General features: G+C 35.6%; 1 protein-coding gene across 1 annotated transcript in view; it reads right to left on the bottom strand.

Moving 5' to 3' along the window:
- LOC149807714 (uncharacterized) overlaps positions 1–13,705 on the bottom strand; it is a 40,983-nt gene that overhangs the window by 23,533 nt on the left and 3,745 nt on the right. The gene's annotated exons all lie outside the window — the stretch shown is intronic.

Below are 13,705 nucleotides of genomic sequence, written 5' to 3'. Positions count from 1 at the left end.
TGACAACAAATCTGTCTTTGGCATCTGCAATTGGTCTCAACTTGTCAATATATACAGCACTTACATTTATGATCTGGGTCCTACTGTTTCCATAAATCAGTGGTTCCCAAACATTTTCAGGCCACTACCCCCTTGGTTATCCTCAGCACCTATCTAACTTACCCTGTAAAAAGCATTATTTAGTATTAGTGCCTACCATCTGTAATCCCACTGCCATCAAGGGGGTGGTACCACTCACTTTGGGAACCACTGCCATAGATGGATTACCATTCAACTAATCATTACAGGTTTTTGTCTGAAATAACCAAGAGACCCATGAAATTTTGGCAGTCCATGAAAAAAATAGTTAATGTGCAAACGTCTGAGCAAATATTATCTGTCAAAAAAAACCCCAAGCTGGTTATTTGAAGGGCTATAGACCCTTCTTAGAATATATTCTTGTATTTATATGAGCCCAGGTCAGACCTGCCATTCCTGACGAGTCCATCTCAGTAAGGCAGTTGATTTTTTTCTGTAAGATTGACCAGTTTTCAGTAAGGTGTAATAAAATATCAATAACTGATATTGTAAAGCTGGAAAACATAATTAAAAGTTTGACGCATTGACTATAAACATTATTTACCACTAGTACAGTTGCACAAATTATAGTTCCAAACTGTATGTTGCTCAATGGCTTGTTGCTTTCTCTCAACTCAACATAATTCTTGGAAATTCTTTTCCACTTCACATGACGACATCATATCTCCTGCCATGAGAAATACTCAAATTGGCACATAATGTCCAATAAACATAACTGAGTCCTTTCCAGCTTTTATTCACAATAATCTAATTTTTTTGTTCTTATGGACACCATTTTTAACAATTCTATAATCAACAGTTTAATAATGCAGATGCTTCGCATCAACAAATAGGTGCAGTTTAAAGTGGCTGGGGTGCTGCTGTAAAGTTAGGTTCCCTGACTAATTTTTCTAATTCTAAGAAACCAGGATCCAAATAAAACACGGTTGAACCAATTATCCGGAATTTTTAGCAACGATCATTTTCTGTAGTTTTTGCTAATATCCTGTAAGTCCGTATCTTAAGGGGTAATTTTCATATGACTTACGGCAAAATCATAAGAGTTGGCAGGTCTGCCAGGTCATCAGGTTGATAGTGAGGCTAAGCTAGGCACATGTAATAATTGCATCATTGATGTTTACTGCTGAACACTTCCAAAAGCAAAATCATATGAATACTGTGAAAATGATTAAATTTTGAAGCATTCTTCCTTGGGATGAGTAAGCAGTAAGTGCCATCATTTTACATAGTGAATTTCTCCACTATACTACAGATGTAGCTTCTGAAAAGCAACAGGTGTTGGATGCAAACTTGTATCAAATGAGTCCAAATCACCAAAATATCAATGTTAGGAATGAAAACAGTCGGGATAAACCCTTTAACACATAGCCCCATTTGGTAAGTTTATAACAAGAGATAATATTTACGACTTGTAATTGCAGTTTCATATCAAGCTCTTGATCTTTTAATGGCGCTCACATTTTTAATGACAACCTAGGTGTCATTCTAATGTGGATTCAGTCCATTTCAACAATCTATCACAGATCTTTATGAGTTCCACCGGAAGCTAAAGAATTTAAATTTTTAAAAATATAGCCTGGTTGTGATGTCTTTTCAAGCTTGTGCAAAAATACTAATTACTCAATATAAGAGACATAGGAAAGACCTGATTGGTTATTGCCTGTTAACGATTATGATGTAGCCTGTGGAGAGAAATCCATCACGCTGCCTTTTCACCAATGGCTGGCTGTATTATAATTCTCTAACCACTCCGGTGGCCTAGGTGGTTAGAGTGTCCACCTCAGACGAAGAAGGTTGTGGGTTTGAACCCCAATCGAGTTACACCAAATGCTTATTAAAAATGGTACAAGGACCTGGTGGTCAGCATTAAGGGGTTAGTGTTTGGACTGGTTGGTCTAGTGTCATGACAATGTGACTGGTTGGGACATAATGCTACATGTCTGCGGCATGAAGCACCCAGTGCTAGACATCACTATGAACTACACACTGCAGACGTTGTAGCAATATGACTAAATTGTTAAAACTACCTTAATAAATCTAAAACAGAATAAACATTAGTATTTTCTTGTGGCCAATATGCATAAACCTGACTGAACAACTATTGCAAGCTTAAGTAAAATTATAAATGTACACAACTGTTTTTGGAATTCTGATCCATTCCTTGAGAACAGTCTGGTTGATGTGGAAGGTATGCAACAGTGTATGGCATGGGTGGGGGCTTGAGAGGTTATACCTGAGAAAAGTATGGGAATAATATTGCTTTTGCTGCAAAATTATAGTTTTCAGAAATATATGAAGAGGAATGGTATTTTTCATATTTGACTACTTTAAACCAAACAATGATTTGAAAATTAGGTTTTCAATGCAGTGCTTTGGTCAGGAAATTGAAAGCCATCTAGGATGCTGATGGAATAGTGACTTCTCTTAGATATTAATATTTATTTGCACACAATTTTTAAAAAAAATACATATCTTCTTAGATCTCTATGAATACTAATGATTATTTAGGCTTGGTACAAGTGCACATAGCTGTCACGTTTGCTAAGCCCCAGCTATAAAGTAATGTATAAGCTATAATCTACTGTCTTGAAGATATTACTGCAGCCATGTGTTTGATGTCTAAATGATTAACGCAGGCTAGTGTTAAACTCTCAATCAGTGTTATCTTGACCTGCAAGAGACCAGAAACTTGAGTTGGGGAAGGCAAACGCTTGCATCATTTGACGAAGACTTGCTTATCACACCTGTGTTACAGCTTAGTCCTAAGATCAGAGAGAAGCCATGGGGTGAACGAGGCGTGTTCGTATCCATAACCACATTGATAGACAGCAAGAGGGACATTTTCTGCTAAGTTTGATTGGATTGGTCCACAGTGATATCGAATCAGAACTGAAAAAATAGAGGGTGTGATTACACTTCCGATCCAAAGAATAACTTTCCAAACTTGTAAATGAAAAGTTAGCATTTGCCTGGGAAGATTGCTGAGCAATAGGGTTACTCAGAGAGCCACTCGTAATCTGGTGGTAAAACTTAAGAGATTCTAAGGAAAGAAAAAGGTTCAAAGAGGTCAGTAAGTTATTTGCTCGATTTTGCAGAATATTACGGCATCTTAATTATAATTATTTGTAGTATGTATACTTAATTGCTAGCATTGTTTAGTATAGTTTAGAATTACCTCTGTAGTGTTATTTACACCCATATTTGGCAAATGGGCTTAAGCCTATGTAGATAATTATTAGATGCAAGGCGGAATTATGTAGATTGTTAGCTTTTGGTCAGAATTAATTTTGCAATTCGCTATTAGGTCACTTCGTAGTAAACTAGTGCATTTATTAATGCGTTATGTTAGAATTTACATATGCTTGAATTGAGAAATTTGAAAATGGGTGAAGTAAGATTAGTCAATGTGGATGTAGGCATATATCAGAGCATGGATATTTGAATGTTTGTATACTTTGCATGAGTTCTAAGGTAAAGAAATGCATCTGATTGTTGTAATATTTAGTATAACAGGATTAGGAATATGTATTGATGTGACAAAATTTATTGATGTGTGTATACAAAGTAATTGATACCGTGCTGTATTATGACGTTTGTTTTACCATACAAGAATGTATGGGTATCTAGATGTGACTGTAGACGTGACTGAAGCAATTTAATAACCGTTATCTGATGATAGGTTTATCACTGGGCTGAGGAAAAATACTGTACCATCCTTGTGTTTTCACAGGAAGCTTTTTAGGAGACACAGAACTTCAAGTTCAATTTAGTCCTGCATCATCAAGACCGAAATGAGACTAGCTGAAACAGTCTAAGTTGAAAGAAGTCTAGTTGGTGGAGAGGTGGTGGAGGAGGCAAAGGAGTCTGGAGAAAGTGGAGGAGGCAGATTATAGAGAAGTCGAGGAGGAGAATTAATATGGAGAAAGTTGAGGAAGAGAAGGAATTGGGAGAAACAGGAGAGGGAAGAATACCACAGATAAGTAGAATACAAGGACAGGTGGAAATCGATCTCACACTGCTAATTAAGTGATACAATAGGCAATTAAAGATTTGAGCAGAACGAGTGTAATTGGGAACCTTAATCATTTGATTAATGAAATGTTATTAAATTGCTATTCATTGAACTTCTACCTTTTTGTATATTTAACCATCTAACCGTTGGCGCTGCTGACTGGGAGCTTGGAGATTTACATTTATCTTTCACTAATTTAACTTCCAACCAAAATCAAGCCTGGGTGGGACTTCTATAATAGTTTAAATAAAATAATGGTAGCACCTCACCCCAACCATAACAACCACCACAACAGCTTTCTAATCTTCTATAGCACTGGTTTGAATATTTATATACATTACAATAATTCAGACTAATAACCTGATGGAACTGGCCTGGCTAAAACTGAAATGCTCTTTGTTCCAAACTCACACTGTATGGTAACCTAGCTGGGAAACTGCTAAAAGCTGTTGAATTAAATTGTATTAACACTGCATCAATTACCAAGTCCAGCAAGCAAATGAAACATTTATGCTTCTCTTGTTAAGTCAAATATTGATTTGGGGGATGGCCACTTCTGACATTGATAAAACCAATTATAAACCTCATAATACCTTCCAAACATTTACATGCAGACAACTCAAAAACAACTGAAAACTATTTTCATAATGGCAGAGAAATAATGGTTCAATCACACCGCATCAAGCGACAAGTTATAGTTGATTTGTTGGTAAACATAAATTTTAGCACTTTAATGGCTGTATTGTCAGGGCTTTGCCTAAGCGCTGGTGCCGTGCAATTTGCTAGCCTAAATATACCAGAACAATTGCTACTTTTTGCTGACCCCTGTATACAAATTGTGGGAAGCACCCCTCAAACCAACTGTTACTTTTAAAATCTTTATTAGCTACTTCCAATTTTATGGAATGCCCTGATCATGCCAAGGAAATGAGAGCTAAATCTTTTATCAAGGATACAATGAGGCAGCTGACCTGGGCAGGTATCAGATCCATGATGAGTGGATCAAGAGTCGAATGCTCTACCAACTAACTTGCCACGGCCCCTCACCATGAAAAGCAATAAAAGCCAAAATAAACAAGTTCAAATGGCTGTAAATGACATAAACCCAAACTAAAATCAACACAGAAATTACCTCAGACTTGCTCTCATTTGATATGTCCTAATACCCTGCAAATGAAAAAAGGATGTAAAATTGCCTAATGGTAGCTGGTCATGAAGTTCCCATGGCAACACAAGAAATAAAATTGAAAAAACAGGCTTTGAAGAAAAAAATGGATCAATCAATATCTTACTTTTTATTCCATTTTGCTTAAGACACCTTGCCTACATATGGTAACTCAGCTAAATTGTGCTAAGTGGCTGTAAAGAAACAATTACATTTCCACACTTTATTATCTACATACAGTAGTCCCTTACTATCAGGCCCTTCATTATAACACATTTGCCCTTCATTATAACAGTGTACCTGTTAAAAGGAAAGCATGGTCATGGATACCATTTCATTAAGTGAGAAAAAAAGTCAATGTATAATCTAACTCTTTATAAGGCAGTCTCACTATAAGGTGGTATACACTATGACTATGGTGGGGGGTGGCATTATAATAGGGAAATGGTGTGTGCTGTGAAAACGGACAGGAAATTTGGTGATGATGAAACAAGGATATGACAGGCTAATGTCTCATCTGTGTAACCTGTTACAATATACTCCCAAAATGTTACAGAATTTTCAGATCATATTGCGACTCAAAAAAATAAAACATATTCTAGTCTCACCATTTGCCAATGCAAGTTAGATGATAAGATTCCTAGAAATCAAATTGTATTGACTGCCTATGAAATTTACAAAGTATTTACCATTTGTAAAAACAGACATATTTTCAAAGATAATCATAGTCCAATAGAGGTATTACTGGTAAACCCTGATAACCTTTCTGGTGTTATGTACTACACTGGAGCTAGTGAAATGCAGGCTTAAATGTCAACACTGCCCACTGTTATCTCTCTTATGTCAGCACAATGTCTTTCACAGGGTGTCAGCTATAGTGTGTTTAATCATCCTCACTTTATTTAGTTTTAGTTATATAAATTCATCTTTTTTCAATTTAATTGGGCGTGCGTGCATGTGTGTTTGTGTGTGTGTGCAGTGTTTCCCTTTATGCACATTTGTGCATCAGGGACGCACGCTGGAGAAAACTGACGCACACATTTTGTTACCGTGCGTTTTTTTGATGCAAAGGATTTTCATAATATGATCATGATTTATTTAATACCCAATGCACTGGACGATGGATGGCATTGTATATACTTTGCGTATAGGCATTGACTGGTTCCCTGCTTTGTTTGCTCCCTGCCTTGCGTTCCTCTATTCGTATAGCAATGTGCAACGCAGGGAACATATAAAACAATGAACCAGACTAGCATAGGCAATGTTATGACGGAGTAGCTTCCCCTAATCTCGCGAGCTTCTCGCGATTTCTATCGAGCTCAGCAAGCTGTTCTAGATATTTAACATCAAGGCTCGTTGCACTAGAAAGTGATTGCCAGATTAAAATGTCATGCACTAAAAAGCATTAGCGAAGAAAGTGAAAGAAGCAGACCACAAAAGAATAACTGTGGATCTAACTTTAATGAAAAATGGAGAAAATTACTCCCTTGACTGGAATATTCATTATAATTACTGGTGTGACTTCTGATTGCGTGATTGCAAAGACTGCAAAAGTGAATAATCCTTTCGTGACAGGATTTTAGAATTTTTAAAAATAGGCCCTCGTCTGCCATAAGATATCTGGAGAACACATTATAACCTAAGACATTATTTCACAACATAGAAATCAGTAAACTTGCAGAGACAAATGCGTTATCTGGATTACAAAGTCAGCGGGTCATTGCAGATTTTATTGGTTTTTAACTTTTACTGCAATAAAAGAAAGATCTTAAAGTTCAAGTGTAACTTATTAGAAACAAGATGAATCAGTATCCTCCTTGATATCTGGATAAATGTGTTCTAGGACGAAGTACAATGAAACCTATGATAGTACACATTTGATGAAAGGCAGTAAATTAACTCCCATTTGGTTAAAAAGATTTATTTGGCTTTTTGTATTGGCTTATATGTAATGTGTTGGGCTATAATATTGTTGAGGAGACTGTTAAAAGTACAACTTTAAAAGAAAAATGAACTAATAAAATTATTCTTTGAATGGACAATGCATTTGTTTGTTAATTGTGCATGTTGGTGTATTTGTATGTTTAGAGAAAGAGAGAGAGATAGAGAGAGAGTATGTTGTGCAAGTTGCAATATCCTATTTCAAGCTGAAAAAGTATGAGTTGTACGAAAATTTGTCAGTACATTTTTGACCCCATTTTTTATTTGACCCCCAGTTTTGACAGCTAGGGTTTTTTTGTACCCTCAATTTTACACCCCTTCAGGATACGCTGTGTGTGTGTGTGTGTGTGTGTGTGTGGTCTTTTGGGCCTATATATTTTCTTTTCTACTAGCACTTTTTTCTTCCAATAATACAACTGTCTTGCGTTACTGTACCATAAATTACCAAATGAAACAAATTAACAGAAGAAGGTAGTCTACATTTTTAAATATGTCAGGTGACTGACAACTGAAGATTTGTAAACCATCACTGGTAAGTTAAAGTGAGCACAAATTTAAAAAAAAAAATTCCTTACTTTTGTCAGCAACTGTTCATTTATTCCATTTATTCACACATTATTAAATAAGTAATTTCCTTCCAGTCTGGATGATTTGTTTGTAAATCAAAGTAATCATTTTTCCAGCATGTCTTGTCAGGAAACTTAATGTCTCTTTGGTGTTCTGATATGCACTGCACAAGCAGTGTGCACCAGTTATAGGTTGCACAACAGCAAGGACACAAATTTGACATTTTCTGGTGCAACTGAATACCAACTGCAGTTCTGGTATTTGTTTTTCTTTTTGTTCATGCTTACTCTGATAGTTGTTTTTCAATAACATTTGAAAGTATTCAAGTTGTTTCTCAAAAACTTTTATAAGTAATTATATTTTATCATAAGTTACTTTATTGCTGCATATATAAGAAAATAAAAGAAAATATCAATTTAGAAAACTGGACGGGCCAGAGGAATTATGGCTGTATGATAACAAAAGTGGTTTAAAGATCTAATTAATTACCTTTTTTACGAGTATGTGTAAAACTTTACGTTTCTACGTTCCAAAAATGTCTCATCAGTTAATTTTAGGTCCTAATGAAAATTAAAACAAATTTCAAAAATATGGTGCCCAGAAAAGTGCAAGATGGTAAACAAAAATGTGAAGGAAAGCAGCACAAACAAGTCACCCGTTTCTGTTGAGTCTGCATTTTATTCATCTTGAAAGAAACAATTTAACACTGACCTTAATCTTGCAAAACATTTACAACGACCTAATTCTATGGTGTGGATATGTGGATGGAAGACATGAACATACGTCAAATTCACTGCTATGCTGAACTTCTGCCAAAGGCTTGACAAAATGAAGCATTTTCATGGTACGTATACTTTTGCAATCAAGTTCTCCAACATGCAATGCCAGGTCTCCATAAGACCATAGCTTCTGGGTCAAAGACTTGTAAGTTTTCTGAGTATGCACCACTTTTCTCCATGTGACATGGCCCCACGGTGCACTTCATTCCCAATTCATTGCTCTCCTTTTTATATTTTAAGTCAGCCAGGGCCAATCTATGGAATGGCTAATGGCCAAATTAGGGGTAAATATGCAATAAGTCAGTGTGCCTCATGTGAGACTTCAAAAAACACAAAACAAGTTTTCTACTAAATGTGTATATATGCATCTGACCTTCATTTTTTTAAATGATGCTCAGATTGGTGACAATGTGTATATAAATCATAAAAGTAATGAAAGCTTTTTTATAGTTTAAGTTGTACAATATATCAGATTGTTATACAATAACAAGTGCTACATCAGTACATGATTAAAACTATAGTACTATATTATAATCAGACAATTTTTAAAGAGGCACAGGAAAGTACTTTAACTTGCAAAAATGAATCAGTTTTCGTTTTTTTGGCAACTGATATAAAAATGACTGATAATAAAGGTAAACCATAGAAAATAAGCATAAATGAAGACAAAAAAAAAAAAGGAACCCAAACTATGGAGAATGATGTGGATTCAAATGGTGGCAAAACTATAAACACAAGCACTAATGACCCGATTGAGAGAAGCAGTTCTCTTGCCCAAAAGAAGTGGAATTAAATGGTTGTTGTTGTTCTAGGGTTTAACGCCATTTTGCAGCATAAGATAGGCTATACATGGCGGCCAGTATAACTGGTGGAGGAAGAACCCTGGAAAACCCCAGAAGAACCACCGACCCACGAGAAGCTACTGGCAGGCTTTCCCACATAACCACGCTAGCCGAGCCTTGGACTTGAACCCATGCTGACAGAGGTGAGATGGCAGTGATCCAGAACAGTGAGCGCTTTAGACCACTTGGCCACTCTGGGCCCCAAATTAAATGGTAAATACATTTTTTTTTTTGTTTGTGGGGATGAATGATGTAATACCAAAGGAAATCAAAATCCTTTTACTTGTAACAGTTATTGACCCTTAGCCATCACAAATTTAAACCGGATCATTTAATTGGTGTCGTCGATTACCATGCTATGCAAAAAAATAATAATTCTATATGTCACTGTGAGAACTGGATAAATTAGTGTGAAAAATGATTCCATACAATGAACAATGAATAAATTATTCAGAATAATGGAGTATGGTCCTGTACTTTGGGACTTTCATAACCAGAATGTCATGCATACATTAATTAAGCCAAAGAGCAAGAAAAAATACTCATTTGAAAAACTAGTTTGCTGATGGAAGAGCATAGTATGACTTAAAGTGTTCTGGGCAATTATTGTAAAACCATTTTGTCTTTAATGTGATACTGATGCTGAGAATTTAATCAACATGCGTAATAAAACAATGATTATGTACTTTTTTATTTTCCTTTCTATTTTATTTTTTTAAAAGTTGGGACCTTGCAAGCTTCTGCTTGGGACTCTCAAATCAGAAATAGACCTGGGACTACTAATTTTCATCAGTGAAAAGTCCAGGACTCTGCAAGCTGTAACTATTGAGCACTCTGAATGTTTACAAATTCTGTAAGAAAAATAAAGCACTAGATATGTATATATATATGTTAGTTTAGCAATGAAAATGTTAATCTTGAAGATATCTTCACATTTACAATTTCATCCCAGATATTTGCAACTAGCAAACAAGAGACCTGAGTGAGCCTGACATCACTGACCTGGTTCACATAAGCAATTAATATGTGCATATGCTTCTCATAATCAAACTCATCTGAGATCTTGATGAAATAATCTTAACCATCCAGTTGGATCAAAACAGCATCAGTAAACAGTAACAAACTTAGCCAGACTGATGCACCACCAATATGGACAGATGTTACTAATGAAACTCCTCCATTATCTTGATGATAAAACCTCATAATGAAGTTTGATTAAAATCTGATAATAAATACAGCCTCTCATTTTTGTTACCTACGGGTCATTGATCCAATTCATACTGCATTATTCCCTGGTATACATGCATGTTACAAGCCATAGCAGTATAAATGCTGCTCTGCAATGTGATTGGGTGCAGTTAAACAAGCTGATCCAATCAGATCGCTTGTAATATTATACAAAGGATGGTATCTGGAAATAATCAGTAAGACCTCTGTCTGTGGCATGTTAATTTCTCTGAAGCTTTTATGCCCATTTTGACTTTCTAGTTAAGTCATGTGGGCATCACGTGGGTTGCCAAATTTTTGTTTTTACTATGGACAGAAAATCCTCATCTGCATCAAGATCTTTGTTCAAATCAATGTTTTGCTGAGGTGAAGAAATGTATAGATCAATGAATCAATATTTTGTCCATACTGATACAACTTTACAAGAGGTAGAATCAATAAAAAAAGAACACTATGCAAGTTATATTAACTATAATCAGTCATGAATAATTTGTCATGGTTTGCCTTTCCTCTTTAAACTGTGAATTCATTTGAGACATATAGCAGGCACATGCATTTATTTATGTCAATAACAGAGAGTAACTACTGACAACACCTACTCACCTTCTGAAAATTAGCAAAACAAAAGGTGACCAACTTGCATGATTTGAATCTGATCCCCACCATTTGCTAATTCCATGCTGATTATTCAGTCTCATCACTATTCTCAGCCACTGTTAACATATATCACTGTAGAGAAGACATTCCATATTTGTTACTCAAGTATGATTTTAGCACTTTACTGATAATTTAAAAACTATATTTACACAAAGCTGTTGCTTTGCATCTTGTCTACTTGCATTGTATATCTACACCTACAGTGTCATGCTGTGAAATACACAAGAATCAATTCTGATTGGTGTTTATTGTTTGTTCAAGACCAGCATAAAACAGTAACCATTAATTAAATTTGCTTATGTACTGTGTGACACACCGTAAGTACTGGCATCCAAACTCAACAGAAGTAGATACAAAGCAGCAGTGAAACTTTGTGGCAAAAGTGGCAAACTAATAATCGTATATGGGGAACAAGTTTAAACTGTCTCCTTTTACACTGATAAATATATTCAGTGACTGAATATGCCAACATCATAAAAGAATTTAGCACAGAGTTGTGGAGAATAAGGCATATTTGAAACCATATAGTCACCTTGTTCATTTGTACATTTGGGAGTGGGTGCTTTTACTAATATCTTCTTTAACTTTCAGAAATGGGTGCCTGTGGCAGTTCTTTAATGCATATGTAGGATATACAATGTAAAGAATTGGTTGTTAGTCATCTCCAATCCCATATTCAGCTTGTTCAAGACAAGATTCGCCTTGCATAAGGAAATTGCACCATTCATGTTTTGAAGATAACACCATAGTGCCTTCCAACTTTAAGTGAAGACATGAAATTGGAATAAAATGTTTTTCAAACAGAAAAGAAATGCAAAACACTTGTCACGGTGACCAAGACAAGTCCTACCCCAGATCAAACGAAGCCACTTTAAATGGAATCAAATGCTGAAAAAAAATCACTGACAACTAACAGGAAGTCTGGAAGTATTTTTTATATATATTACCTAGTGAAAGATCAGAATGGCATATGAACGTAAGCCTATGATTTTTCGCAATCAGCATACAAGATATACAACCAAAATGTGAAAATGTATAAACTGCACCACCCAACTAGCAAGTCTTTATAGAGATGAAAACACCATTAAACTGATGTTTATCAATTCACCCCCACTGTTTGGCTAGCCACACATGTCAAGGGTTTAGTTGGAACTAAGTAGATCAACACCCATTGGCTAGCAAAGATGAAAGTCTCTATGCCAATTGGATGTCACGTCAAGTAATATATGAAGATCTTTCTTATCAATGTCTTGTCCAAGATCTGAATGAAATTAACTCACCAAGAGCCAAATCTAACAAGAAATAAAGCCTTAAGGATGGCGACAAGTTCAACCAATCCGAAGCAATATACTTTGCTTGCATTGTTCTCAAAACTTCTGAATGATGTGTGCCTCGATACCAAGTGTGATCAAAATCTGTTCATAAATGAAGCATGTAGAGTGCTAACAAGCCAATCCATTTTCAAGCTGCTGGTAATCAGATTTGGGAATTCTGACAGCTGTGGGATATTTTCTGCATCATTTTTGCAAATCCATTTAGTGCATTATCTCCCAATATTGCTGTTGGAGCAAAATAAATGCTATATTTCACATGATCAAACAGAGAGTCCATTCAAATTAAATTCAATTTAATTCTATTACACTTTTCTTGCAAGCTGATGCCTGCCCATGCCCCTGTGTAATTTAAACCTATTAGTAAGACTGTTAAAAAAGTGGATCAGAATTAAAGTATCTTGAGTGGCAACAAGTCAATCACATGCAAGATCATTGTCATATAAAAATCAGTTCACAAATCAGATCAAATATATGGTTTCCAGTGTGATAACCACTTTTTGGCCAATCAGATGTAATATCACCTCATTAATATGCATGGTTATTGGTCACTATCAAACCCATCCAGGTTCTTGAAATTGCAAGCCCAAATTCCAAGCTGGATCAAAATCATATAAAAGAATATGGTTTCCACAGTGATAACAAACTCATCCAATCACATGAAATCACTTCATTAATATGCATGTCTCTTTTTCATTACTAAACTCTTCCAAAAATCCTGAGGATATAAGCCCACATTTCAAAGTCTGATCAAACTGAAGAGAAGCATGGGTCATTGAATTTTAACTAGTCTGTCCAATCAAATGTGAGATCACTCCATTAATGGTGGATGTCACTCATTAATTGAACCTGTCCCCGATTTTCAGGATACAGACATTTAATCAAACTCTGATCAAAACTGGATCAAAATAAAGCCTCAAGTGTATTAGTAAGCTAAACCTACCTGAAGCAGATCAACTAATTAGTATGTGCATATTATATCACTCATTACTGAGCTCATCTGAAATCATATCAGAAATATGGAATCCAGCTGGTAACATCCAGTTGATGAAGGCTGACAGATGATTTGTGATATGGAAGCAGGACCATCATTTTATTTTCACTTG

This window comes from Sinohyriopsis cumingii, chromosome 1, assembly GCF_028554795.1.
Source record: "Sinohyriopsis cumingii isolate HCF-2022 chromosome 1, ASM2855479v2, whole genome shotgun sequence".
In the NCBI taxonomy this organism is placed as follows: Eukaryota; Metazoa; Mollusca; class Bivalvia; order Unionida; family Unionidae; genus Sinohyriopsis; species Sinohyriopsis cumingii.
The sequence above is the reverse complement of the archived record's forward strand: the minus strand, read 5'-3'. Positions and strand labels throughout refer to the sequence as shown.